Source organism: Loxodonta africana, unplaced genomic scaffold (assembly GCF_030014295.1).
Source record: "Loxodonta africana isolate mLoxAfr1 unplaced genomic scaffold, mLoxAfr1.hap2 scaffold_547, whole genome shotgun sequence".
Classification (NCBI taxonomy): domain Eukaryota; kingdom Metazoa; phylum Chordata; class Mammalia; order Proboscidea; family Elephantidae; genus Loxodonta; species Loxodonta africana.
In genome coordinates this window covers 85,643-99,101 of record NW_026975269.1, presented here as the reverse complement: position 1 = coordinate 99,101, position 13,459 = coordinate 85,643, and the positions used below count along the sequence as shown (strand labels likewise).

Sequence of the window (13,459 nt, the reverse complement as noted above, 5' to 3'; positions counted from 1 at the left end):
ATAACGCCAGATGGATTTCCAAAGTGGTTGTACCATTTCACAATCCCACCAGCAGTGTATCAGAGTTCCAATCTCTCCGCAGCCTCTCCAACATTTATTATTTTGTGTTTTTTGAATTAATGCCAGTCTAGTTGGTGTGAGATGGAATCTCATCGTAGTTTGAATTTGCATTTCTCTAATGGCTAATGATCGAGAGCATTTTCTCATGTATCTGTTGGCTGCCTGAATATCTTCCTTAGTGAAATGTGTGTTCATATCCTTTGCCCACTTCTTGATTGGGTTGTTTGTCTTTTTGTGGTTGAGTTTTGACAGAATCATGTAGATTTTAGAGATCAGGCGCTGGTCTGAGATGTCATAGCTGAAAATTCGTTCCCAGTCTATAGGTGGTCTTTTTACTCTTTCGGTGAAGTCTTTAGATGAGCATAGGTGTTTGATTTTTAGGAGCTCCCAGTTATCTGGTTTCTCTTCATCATTTTTGGTAATGTTTTATATTCTGTTTATGCCCTGTATTAGGGCTCCTAGGGTAGATCCTATTTTTTCTTCCATGATTTTTATCATTTTAGTCTTTATGTTTAGGTCTTTGATCCACTTGGAGTTAGTTTTTGTGCATGGTGTGAGGTATGGGTCCTGTTTCACTCTTTTGCAAATGGATATCCAGGTATGCCAGCACCATTTGTTAAAAAGACTATTATTTCCCCAATTGACTGACACTGGTCCTTTGTCAAATATCAGCTGTTCATACGTGGATGGATTTATATCTGGATTCTCAATTCTGTTCCATTGGTCTATGTGCCTGTTGTTGTACCAGTACCAGGCTGTTTTGACTACTGTAGCTATATAATAGGTCCTGAAATCAGGTAGGGTGAGGCCTCCCACTTTCTTCTTCTTTTTCAGTATTGTTTTGCTTATCCGGGGGTTCTTTCCTTTCCATATGAAATTAGTGATTTGTTTCTCTATCCCCTTAAAGTATGACATTGGTATTTGGATTGGAAGTGTGTTATATGTATAAATGGCTTTTGGTAGAATAGACATTTTTACTATGTTAAGTCTTCCTATCCATGAGCAGGGTATGTTTTTCCACTTAAGTATGTCCTTTTGAATTTCTTGTAGCCGAGTTTTATAGTTTTCTTTGTATAGGTCTTTTACATCCTTGGTAAGATTTATTCCTAAGTATTTTATCTTCTTGGGGGCTACTGTGAATGGTATTGATTTGGTTATTTCCTCTTCGGTGTTCTTTTTGTTGATGTAGAGGAATCCAAGTGATTTTTGTATGTTTATTTTATAACCTGAGACTCTGCCAAACTCTTCTATTAGTTTCAGTAGTTTTCTGGAGGATTCCTTAGGGTTTTCCATGTATACGATCATGTCATCTGCAAATAGTGATAGCTTTACTTCCTCCTTACCAATCTGGATACCCTTTATTTCTTTGTCTAGCCTAATTGCCCTGGCTAGGACTTCAAGTACGATGTTGAATAAGAGCGGTGATAAAGGGCATCCTTGTTTGGTTCCCGTTCTCAAGGGAAATGCTTTCAGGTTCTCTCCATTTAGAGTGATATTGGCCGTTGGCTTTGCATAGATGCCCTTTATTATGTTGAGGAATTTTCCTTCAATTCCTATTTTGGTAAGAGTTTTTATCATGAATGGGTGTTGAACTTTGTCAAATGCCTTTTCTGCATCTATTGATAAGATCATGTGGTTTTTATCTTTTGTTTTATTTATGTGATGGATTACATTCATGGTTTTTCTGATATTAAACCAGCCTTGCATACCTGGTATAAATCCCACTTGATCACGGTGTATTATTTTTTTGATGTGTTGTTGGATTCTATTGGCTAGAATTTTGTTGAGGATTTTTGCATCTATGCTCATGAGGGATATAGGTCTAAAATTTTCTTTTTTTGTAACGTCTTTACCTGGTTTTGGTATCAGGGAGATGGTAGCTTCATAGAATGAGTTGGGTAGTATTCCGTCTTTTTCTATACTTTGAAATACCTTCAATAGTAATGGTGTTAAGTCTTCTCTGAAGATTTGGTAGAACTCTGCAGTGAAGCCATCTGGGCCAGGACTTTTTTTTGTTGGAAGTTTTTTGATTACCGTTTCAATCTCTTTTTTTTTGTTATGGGTCTATTTAGTTGTTCTACTTCTGAATGTGTTAGTTTAGGTAGGTAGTATTGTTCCAAGAATTTACACATTTCTTCTAGGTTTTCAAATTTGTTAGAGTACAATTTTATGTAGTAATCTGATATGATTCTTTTGATTTCATTTGGTTCTGTTGTGATGTGGTCCTTCTCGTTTCTTATTCTGGTTATTTATTTCCTTTCCTGTTTTTCTTTAGTCAGTCTAGCCAATGGTTTATCAATTTTGTTAATTTTTTCAAAGAACCAGCTTTTGGCTTTGTTAATTCTTTCAATTGTTTTTCTGTTCTCTAATTCATTTAGTTCAGCTCTAATTTTTCTTATTTGTTTTCTTCTGGTGGCTGATGGGTTCTTTTGTTGCTCACTTTCTATTTGTTCAAGTTGTAGGGACAGTTCTCTGCTTTGGGCTCTTTCTTCTTTTTGTATGTGTGCATTTATCGATATAAATTGGCCTCTGAGCACTGCTTTTGCTGTGTCCCAGAGGTTTTGATAGGAAGTATTTTCATTCTCGTTGCTTTCTGAGAATTTCCTTATTCCCTCCTTGATGTCTTCTATAACCCAGTCTTTTTTCAGGAGGGTATTGTTCAGTTTCCAAGTATTTGATTTCTTTTCCCTAGTTTTTCTGTTATTGATTTCTAGTTTTATTGCCTTGTGGTCTGAGAAGATGCTTTGTAATATTTCGATGTTTTGGATTCTGGAAAGATTTGTTTTATGACCTAATATGTGGTCTATTCTAGAGAATGTTCCATGTGCACTAGAAAAAAAAGTATATTTTGCAGCAGTTGGGTGGAGAGTTCTGTATAAGTCTATGAGGTCAAGTTGGTTGATTGTTGTAAGTAGGTCTTCCGTATCTCTATTGAGCTTCTTACTGGATGTCCTGTCCTTCTCCGAAAGTGGTGTGTTGAAGTCTCCTACTATATATGTGGAGGTGTCTATCTCACTTTTCAAATCTGTTAAAATTTGATTTATGTATTTTGCAGCCCTGTCATTAGGTGCGTAAATATTTAATATGGTTATGTCTTCCTGATCAATTGTCCCTTTTATCATTACATAGTGTCCTTCTTTATCCTTTGTGGTGGATTTAAGTCTAAAGTCTATTTTGTCAGAAATTAATATTGCTACTCCTCTTCTTTTTTGCTTATTGTTTGCTTGATATATTTTTTCCATGCTTTGAGTTTTAGTTTGTTTGTGTCTCTAAGTCTAAGGTGTGTCTCTTGTAGGCAGCATATAGATGGATCGTGTTTTTTTATCCAGTCCGTGACTCTCCGTCTCTTTATTGGTGCATTTAGTCCATTTACATTCAGCGTAATTATAGATAAGTAAGTTTTTAGTGCTGTCATTTTGATGCCTTTTCATGTGTGTTGTTGGCCATTTCATTTTTCCACATGCTTTTTTGTGCTGAGACGTTTTTCTTAGTAGCTTGTGAGATCCTCATTTTCATAATGTTTAACTTTGTGTTTATTGAGTCGTTACGTTTTTCTTGGCTTTTTTCTTGAGTTATGGAATTGATATTCCTTTTTGTGGTTACCTTTTTATTTACCCCTATTTTTCTAAGTAAAAACCTAACTTGTATCATTCTATATCGCCTTGTATCACTCTCCATCTGGCAGTTCAATGCCTCCTATATTTAGTCCCTCTTTTTGATTATTGTGATCATTTATCTATTGATTTCCATGATTTCCTGTTGTGTGTATTATTTTGTTTATTTATTTATTTTTTAGAATTAGTCTTAATTTGTTTGTTTTTGTGCTTTCCCTATTTGAGTTGCGTTGATATCAGGACGTTCTGTTTTGTGACCTTGTGTTGTGCTGGTACCTGATATTATTGGTCATCCAGCCAAACAATCTCCTTTAGCATTTCTTGCAGTCTTGGTTTAGTTTTTGCAAATTCTCTAAACTTGTGTTTATCTGTAAATATCTAAATTTCTCCTTCATATTTCAGAGAGAGTTTTGCTGCATATATGATCCTTGGTTGGCAGTTTTTCTCGTTCAGTGCTCTGTATACGTCGTCCCATTCCCTTCTTGCCTGCATGGTTTCTGCTGAGTAGTCTGAACTTATTCTTATTGATTCTCCCTTGAAGGAAACCTTTCTTTTCTCCCTGGCTGCTTTTAAAATTTTCTGTTTGTCTTTGGTTTTGGCAAGTTTGATGATAATATGTCTTGGTGTTTTTCTTTTGGGATCAATCTTAAATGGGGTTCGATGAGCATCTTGGATAGATATCCTTTCATCTTTCATGATGTCAGGGAAGTTTTGTGTCAGGATTTCTTCAACTATTTTCTCTGTGTTTTCTGTCCCCCTCTCTCTGTTCTGGGACTCCAATCACTCGCAAGTTATCCTTCTTGATAGAGTCCCACATGATTCTTAGGGTTTCTTCATTTTTTTTAATTCTTTTATCTGATTTTTTTTCAGCTATGTTGGTGTTGTTTCCCTGGTCCTCCAGAAGTCCCAGTCTACATTCTAATTGCTCGAGTGTGCTCCTCTGACTTTCTATTGCGTTGTCTAATTCTGTAATTTTATTGTTAATCTTTTGGATTTCTACATGCTGTCTCTCTATGGATTCTTGGAACTTGTAAATTTTTCCACTATGTTCTTGAATCATCTTTTTGAGTTCTTCAACAGTTTTATCAGTGTGTTCCTTGGCTTTTTCTGCATTTATCCTAATTTCATTTGTGATATCTTGAAGCATTCTGTAAATTAGTTTTTTATATTCTGTATCTGATAATTCCAAGATTGTATCTTCATTTGGGAAAGATTTTGATTCTTTTGTTTGGGGGGTTGGAGAAGCTGTCATGGTCTGTTTCTTTATGTGGTTTGATATGGACTGCTGTCTCCGAGCCATCACTGGGAAACTAGATTTTCCAGGTAGTCGGCCAAAAGAAAATGCAGTCAGATCCCTATCTGAATTCTCCCTCTGGCTCCGGGTATTCGGATGTTAATGGGGCCGCCTGGGGAGGGTGGGGGAGGGATCAGAGAGCTAGGAGTGTAGCACCACAGAATATAGAGCTGAACACCGCGTTCACGCTCCGCCCCCGTTCGCCAAAATCCGGGCGGGACGGGTCCCCGGGTAGGACGCTGCTTTCCTTGCTCGGAGACCAGTCACTTCCTCCTGGGGACTTCTCCCTCCGGTGCGCGGCACCACTCGCGTGCACTGGGTGGGCGTTTCCCACACGAACGGGTAGGCCCACCCCCAGGGTCTATTCAGGAGATTATAATTGGGCCCCACGGTCACGCCCTGCCTATGCGCGTGCCCAAATCCCAGCGGGACGACTTCCGGGTTAGGACGCTGCTTTCCCCGTTCCGGAACCAGTCACTTCCTCCCGGGGACTTCTCCTTCCGGTGCGCCACACCTCTCGCGCGAACTTGGTGGGCGTCACCCGCACGGCCAGGTGGGCCCGCCCCCTGGGTCAATTCCGGGGAATAAAAATGGACCCCGCGCTCACGCCCCACCCGCGTGAGAACCCAAGTCCCAGCAGGACGGCACCCCGTCTGGGACGTTGCTTTCCCCGCTCCGGAAGCAATCACTTCCTCCTGGGGACTTCTCCTTCCGGTGCGCCACACCTCTCACGCGAACTGGGTGGGCGTCACTCGCACGACCAGGTGGGCCCGCCCCCTGGGTCAATTCAGGGTAATTAAAATGGACCCTGGGCTCATGCCCCGCCCGTGCACGTGCCCAGATCCCAGCGGAATGGCTCCCCGTCTGGGATACTGCCTTCCCCGCCTCGAGACCAGTCACCGGGGATTTCTCCCTCTGGTGTGCCGCGCCACACGCATGGACTGGGTGTGCATCCTCCCGCACGAACGTGTGGGCCCCGCCCCGGGGTCACTTTAGGGATATATAGTTGACCCCCCCCGCTCGCGCCCCGTCCGCCTCTCGCCTAACTCCCAGCGGGACAGCACCCCAGCTGGGACGCTATTCTCCCCACTCCCAGATCAGTCACTGCTTCCCGGGTGCTTCTCCCTCCGGCTGCGCCTCTACGCCGCCCGCACCAACCAGCTAGACTTCCTCCCGGGATGGGTTCGGGGGGGAAGGGGTGGGCCCTCTTTCTGTGCCGTATGCCCCCCTGGGCTCTGCCCCAGATCGGGCTCCGAAGGTCACCTGCCTGGTATGCTGGCTCCTGGTTCTGAAAACGGTCGCTGTCTGCCCGTATTTGTTCATTTTCCGACTCTAAGTCTGTGCTTGTTGTTCAGAGTTCGTAGATTGTTATGTATGTGATCGATTCCCTTGTTTTTCCGAGTCTTTGTTGCAAGAGGGATCCACGGTAGCGTCCACCTAGTCCTCCATCTTGGCCCCGCCTCCCAGATAGTCATTTTAAAAATAATTTAAAAACTCTCAGTTTGTGCCTGACTCAAGGATCCCCGGATTTTGGAGAATTATCCATTTGTGATGATTCATTAACTGCAAAGTGACTCAGAAGGGCCAATCAGTCCATCCCAATTCCTTATATTCAAACCTGGGCAGGCATGTTGTGTGCCCCATCTAGATGTGTCTTTTTGTGTGGAGAATCAGCTTACTCAAGGAAAAACTCTGATAAGTCACTCTATATTTGGGCATTGTCATGTTTACATGGTTGGAATATATGCTAGGCCCATGTACCTTAAAGATGCTAGGAGTTACCATGAGTATTCATTCATACAATGACACCTTGCTATGGAACAGTAACTTGAAATTAATATCCATAAAGAAGATGGAACTTGTCCTCTCAGATAATCCCATCATTTATTACCCAAGATGGGGAGATCCTTCTTATGTGCTGTTGTGCCCTGGCTTGGTATTATGCAATAGAACATCCCATTAGCAATTTATCTGCCACTATGGCTAAAATTGTCGATGATGTGGCCAATGGAATGGCCGCCCAACAAAAACTTTAGAATCCTTGTGAAAAGTAGTATTGGACCATGGAATAGTTCTAGATTTCCTCTTAGCCCAGCAAGGAGAGTTTTGCTCCATTGCTAACATCTATTGTTGCTCTTGGATTAACTGGAGATGTTGAAGAGGATATTGCTAAGATTCATCCAATGGCTGTTTGGGTACAGTCTATACCCCCTATAACTTTACCATACTTTTTTTTATATCTTCAGTTGGCTACTTAATAGTGCAGGTTCTTGGTCACGGTCTCTGTTGCAAACTGGGTTAATTATTTTAACAATAATCTTTATTATTGGAATTATAAAATGTGTTATGCGATGTGCATCTACAACAGGAACTGATAACCCTGCTTCATCTCATGCTTAGAAAATTATGTATATCAACACTGCATTCAAGATCATGCTCAAAGAATTATGCATATCAACACTGCATTCAGGAACCCAAAATTAGAGAAGCCTCATGACTTACGTTAGCCATTTGAAAGTAAGTCAGGTTGTTCCTCCAAGGTGGCCATACCCTATCCACTCCCCATACCGAAATCACTGAAGACAGCTGCTCAGCCATAGCATGATGGACGTACTGGAGCTGCCCAGCAACCAAGATACTGATGGTCCCTGATTATGGGGGAAAAGGGGCTTAATGTGAAAAACTAGAAAGGCATGAATTATGAAGGTTGAGCCACCACCTGGGAGTAGCATATTGACAAACTCATGCAGAAGGCATTATGCCCATAACTGTGAACAAAGGATGTTCTTCAGAACCCTTGATCAAAAGAACAGAATGATGTGGGATATAAAGTCAAAAGAGGCATCTGATGTAAAGTAAAATGGGTGAACTAATGCTAAAGCTCAGTATAATCTTTCACACAGATTCAAACCCTGTTGCTTAGGAACCAACCCTGTCATTAAGGAAACTCTATTCTTTGTGGTCAGGCTAAGAATGTGGATATTACATGTCCTGGTGTCTGTAACCAAACCTTATTGAAAGTTTTTGTGTTAGATCACTCCAGAAAATCTTATGTTCTGAGCAAGGTAATGTTTAGCAATCTGTTCCCAACAGTATCTGTTACGCCATCATCATGTCATCATTTTGTGATGGTTATGAGACCTTCTCCACAAACACATACCTTGCAATTTTGTCCTTTAGCCAATTAATGTATTCTTTAGCTATATTAATGTAACCACTAATGTTAAAAATCATGTTTTGCTTTCTCCCACCTTTGATTGATTTCAGTCACTGTAAACCAATCAGAATATTGTGTTTTGTAGTTCCTCCTATGGCATATAACTATGTGTGATTTGCACTCTCTCCCTTGGATCCATGAGCTTCGGACTCTGAGGTTTTCACAGTCTCCATTTGAATGACATATTGGCTTCAATAAATGCCTTTGATTTTACTCTAACAGAGTTGGAGAATCTTCTCTCTACGACAAGCATAATTTGGGGAAACTACTTGGAGAATTGGCAAATGCACCATCAAAAACTAATAGACAAAGAGACAAAAGGTTTAAATAAAATCAGTAAGCTTAATATCAGCATTTACATAAAATCAGTAGTAGACAACTATCCACATCACTCCCTCAAGACAGTAAGTCTAGCCATTTTACAGGTGAATTTTACCAAACTTACAAAAGAAAACATCTTTCTTTTATTTAACAAAGTAAATAGGTAGCGAAAAACATAGGACCCAGAGACCAGGTGTGTAGTACAAAGACTTGATGCAGCAGGTGCTGTTCAGACACCTTGCATTTTAACCCAAAACAGTTGCTGTCAGGCTGATTCTGACTCATGGAGACCCCACATGTGTCAGAGTAGAACTGTACTCCATAAGGTTTTAAATGTTTGATTTTTTTAGAACTAGACCCAAAAACCTTTCTTCTGAGGCACCTCTGGGTAGACTTGAATCTCCAGCCTTTCAGTTAGCAGCCAAGCACGTTAACCGTTTATCTCAACCTTCCGACATATTCAACTTTTTGATAAGTGCAGTCATTTAAGCAACAGGACCATTCAGAGCCACTTCATTTATTCAAAAAGTCTTCCACATGACTGCTTCAAGGGTATCTTGGCTGGTGATGGCTCTTCTGTGGTTCAAATCCATGCAAAATGCATATAATATACTTCTGTAAGAAAATATACAATAATTGTATGTGTAGTATGATATAAACCCTGGGAGGAAAAAAAGCAGACAAACATCTATGAAGAATAAGAAAGACTGGAAGAAAATATACCACAATGTTAGGTAAAGTTAAGTTTGAATGACAGAAATGTGAGTCATTTCTTCTCTTTTGGATTTTTCTTTAGTGAGAAATAATTTAGTAGTTTCCAAATATATTGATGCTTCTTATTAAACTTAAAAACTTTTAATAGTTCTATTACTTCATTGAAACAAACAGAAAACAACTAGCAAAATAGCAAAAGAAAACCTAACCGTATCAATGAGAACATTAAAATTGAATGGACTAAACACGCCAGTCCAAAGGCAGAGATTATGTGACTGGATAAAACAGCAAGATCCAACAATGGGTCTTGCTGCTTACAAGAGGAACACCTTAGATTCAAAGAAACAAGTAGGTTGAAAACAAAAAATAGAAAAAGATATAGTATGTAAACAGTAACCATAAGAGAGCTGAAATGGCTGTATTAATATCACATTAAATAGACTTTAAAACAAATATTACTATGGACCTTTTTGATAGTCAATACATCTAGAATATATAACAATTATAAATGTCCTTGAACAACAGACCCCCAAAATGCATGAAGCAGATACTGGAAGGATCAAAAGAGGAAATAGACAATTTATCAATAATAGTTAGGGATTTCAATACCCCATTCTCAGTCATTGATGGAATAACTACAGAAGACTTTAACACTACTCATCAACTTGACATAACTGATATTTATAAAATGCCTAAGGACTGCAGAACACATGCTCTTTTCAAGTACACATGGAACATTTTCCAGGGTAGGCCTCATACAGGAGCCAAAAACAAGTCTCAATAAAATTAAAAAGACTGAAATTATGCAAAGTGTGTTCTCTGATTCTCTGACCACAATGGAATTAAATTAGAAATCCACAACAGAAAGAAATATGAGAAAACACCAAATACTTGAAAATTAACACACTTCAAAATAATCCATGCATCAAAGAAGAAAACAGAAGAGACATTAAAAATAATTTGGAATTAATGAAAACAAAAACACAACATGTCAAAACATATGGGATGTATCTCAAGCATTGCTTGTTAAGAAATGTGTAACTTTAAATTCCTATGACAGAAAGAAGAAAACTCTCAAAAAACCTAAGCTTCCACCTTAGGAAACTACAAAACAATAAGCAAGCTAAACAGAAAGCAAGCAAGAGGGATGAAATAATACTGTAGCTGAAAGAAAAACCCAGAGAAAATCAAATAAACCAAGATTTGGCTTTTTGAAAAGATCAACAAAATTGACAAACCTTTAACCTTTGGCTAGACTGACCAAGAAGACAAAAGAGAAGACACCGATTACCAAAATCAGGAACGAAAGAGGGGCACCACTACCAACCCTATAGAAATGAGAAGAATTATAAGGGGTCTGCCCGCCCTCGGCCTCGGTCCGCTCGGGCTCTTCTCACGGTGGTGGCTCTGCGGCTGGGGAGACCTGCCACAGGCCGCTCTGTCTCAGCCGCCAACTCCTCCAGCGCAGGTGCAGGTGAAGGGGCGGCTGGTCACCCCCAGGGTAGAACCCCTTCGTGCACGAGCTGCGCTTCAGCACTCTGCAGAAGGCCCAGATCGCCATCATGATGCTGACCCTCTTCCTCATCCGACTCCTGTTTGCCGCCTTCATGATGCTGTTCGCCTGGTCCTTCGCTTTTGTACCTTCACTGGGATTTGCTGAGAGAGAACCAGAAGAGCCGCTGGCTTGTGGCAGAAGGTCGTGGACTTCCCGCTCAAGGCAGTCATGCAGACCACGTGATTTGCCGGCGGCTTCCACCCGGTGGCCCAGAAGGGGTGACAGGCCCTACCGACTGAGGCGGCCATCCTGACCCTTGGCACCACACCCCTCGTACTTCCACGCCGTTCCCGTGACCATGTCGTCCATCGTGATGAAGGCAGAGAGCAGGGGTATCCCCATATGGGGAACTCTGATCAAGTACATCCGGCCAGTGTGTTCGGATCAGACCAGGACTTGTGCAGGAAAACAGTGGAAGAGATAAAGAGAGGGGCTTAGTCCAATGGGAAGTTATGACAATGATTTTTCCAGAAGGTACTTGTACCAATGGGACCTGTCAAACTACCTTCAAGACTGGTGTGTTTATCCTTGGTGTTCCTGTCCACCTTGTGGTTTTAGGATACCCAAATAAGCTGGACACGATCATGTGGACGTGGCAAGGACCTGGAGTGTTGGAAATGCTGTGGCTCGCCCTGTGTCAGTTTCACAGTTAGGTGGAAATTGAGTTTCTCCCAGTTTACCACCCTTCCAAGGCGAAGAGGAGCCCGGTGCTATACGCCAGCAACATGAGGCGCGTCACGGCAGAGACCCTGGGCGTCTCCGTCATGGATTACACGTTTGAGGATTGTTAGCTGGCCCCAGTGGACGGACAGTCCGTCTCCCCTCCGACACTTGCCTTCTAGAATTTGCTAGGCTTGTGAGAGGCCTGGGGCTAAAGCTAGAAAAACTTGAAACAGATAAAAAGCACAAAGGTGAAGAAGGGCGAGAAGACTGACTTGTGGAGTTCACGGAATACTTGGAGGTACCCCTTTCCGACACGCTGGACTGCATGTTCTCACTGTTTGACGAGAGCTGAGGTGGCAAGATGGACCTGCGGAAATATGTGATCGCCTTGTCCGTGGTCTGCAGAGCGTCTGAGACTCTGGACACCATCCAGCTGCCATTCAAGATGTATGCATGGCAGAAGGACGGCTGCATAAATGAGGAAGACCTGTCCTGCATTCTGAAGACGGCCTTGGGCGTGGCAGAGCTGCTTCTGATAGACCTCTTCAGCGGTGTGGATGAAGATGAGAAGAATCTCTTTTGCTGACAGGTTTGCACACATGTACCCAGACTTTGCAGAAGAATATCTGTATCCTCACCAGGCACGGTTTGAAACCTGCGCTTAGACTCTTGTCAGCGCCAACCCCGAACAGCCTCTGTACTGACTTCAGCCCGGAAAGCACTGACCCCGGGAGGAAGCCTGTCCATAGGAAACTGGACTAGGACAGAAGGTTCTGGAGTGAGGAACCTCCCCGGCTCTGTCACCATGTCCTACCAGGGGCTGTGGCTCCCCATTTGCGCATGAGGATATCTGGTGTTCTCTCTCCCCACAGGGCCTACACATGTTGTCTCCAGACTGAGGTTTTAGAAGACGTAGGATGTGTAAGGGGCCGTGGTGACAGGATGGTTAAGCACTGGGCTTCTAGCCAAAAGGTCAGTCCTTGGAACCTACTAGCAACTCTGTGGGAGAAAGATGTGAGTCTGCTTACTTAAAGATTTACAGCCTTGGAAATCCTGTGGGGCAGTTCTACCCTGTCCTGCTCTTTTTTGATTGTTGTTTGCTTGATATATTTTTTTCCATCCTTTGAGTTTTTAGTTTGTGTCTCTAAGTCTAAGGTGTGTCTCTTGTAGGTAGCATATAGACAGATCTTGTTTTTTAATCCATTCTGCCACTCTCTGTCTCTTCATTGGTGCATTTAGTCCATTTATATTCAGAGTTATTGTGGATAGGTATGAATTTAGTGCTATCATTTTAATGTCTTTTTTGGTGTGTTGTTGACAGTTTCTTTTTCCCACTTAATTTTATGTGCTGAGTAGATTATCTTTATATATTGTCCTTTCCTCATATTTGTTGTTGTCAATTTTGTTTCTGCTGAGTCTCTATTTTTCCCTTGTATTTTATTTTGATGTGTAGGATAGTTTGTCTCCTTTGTGGTTACCTTGTTTACCCCTATTTTTCTAAATTTAAACCAAACTTTTATTCTTTGTATCACCGTATCTTCCTCTCCATATGGAAGGTATATGATTACATTTCTTAGTCCCTCTTTAGTATTTTAATGTTGTCTTCTTTTACATAATAATATTGCTATTACCCTGTTTTGAGCTTTTTTTTTTTTTTTTTTTGAATAATCTGGCTTTGTTTTCTTGGATTACCCTGTCTGGGTTGACTTCTGGTTGCTCTGCCCAGTGTTCTAGTCTTGAGTTGATACCTGATATTACTGATTTTCTAACCAAAGAACTCCCTTCAGTATTTCTTGTAGTTTTGGTTTGGTTTTTTAAAAATCCCTAAACTTGTGTTTATCTGGAAATGTCACAATTTCACCTTCATATTAAAGAGACAGTTTTGCTGGGTATATGATTCTTGGGTGGGAATTCTTTTCCTTCAATTTTTTAAATATGTCATCCCATTGTCTTCTTGCCTGCATGGTTTTTGCCGAGTAGTCCGAGCTTATTCTTATTGGCTTTCCTTTGTAGGTGACTTT

At 41.3% G+C, this 13,459-nt stretch overlaps 1 pseudogene; it reads left to right on the top strand.

Annotated features, from left to right (window-relative positions):
* Positions 1 to 5,820: 5,820 nt before the first annotated feature.
* Positions 5,821 to 13,088, top strand: LOC100674132 (lysophosphatidylcholine acyltransferase 1-like; annotated as a pseudogene).
* The last annotated feature ends 371 nt before the right edge of the window (positions 13,089 to 13,459 follow it).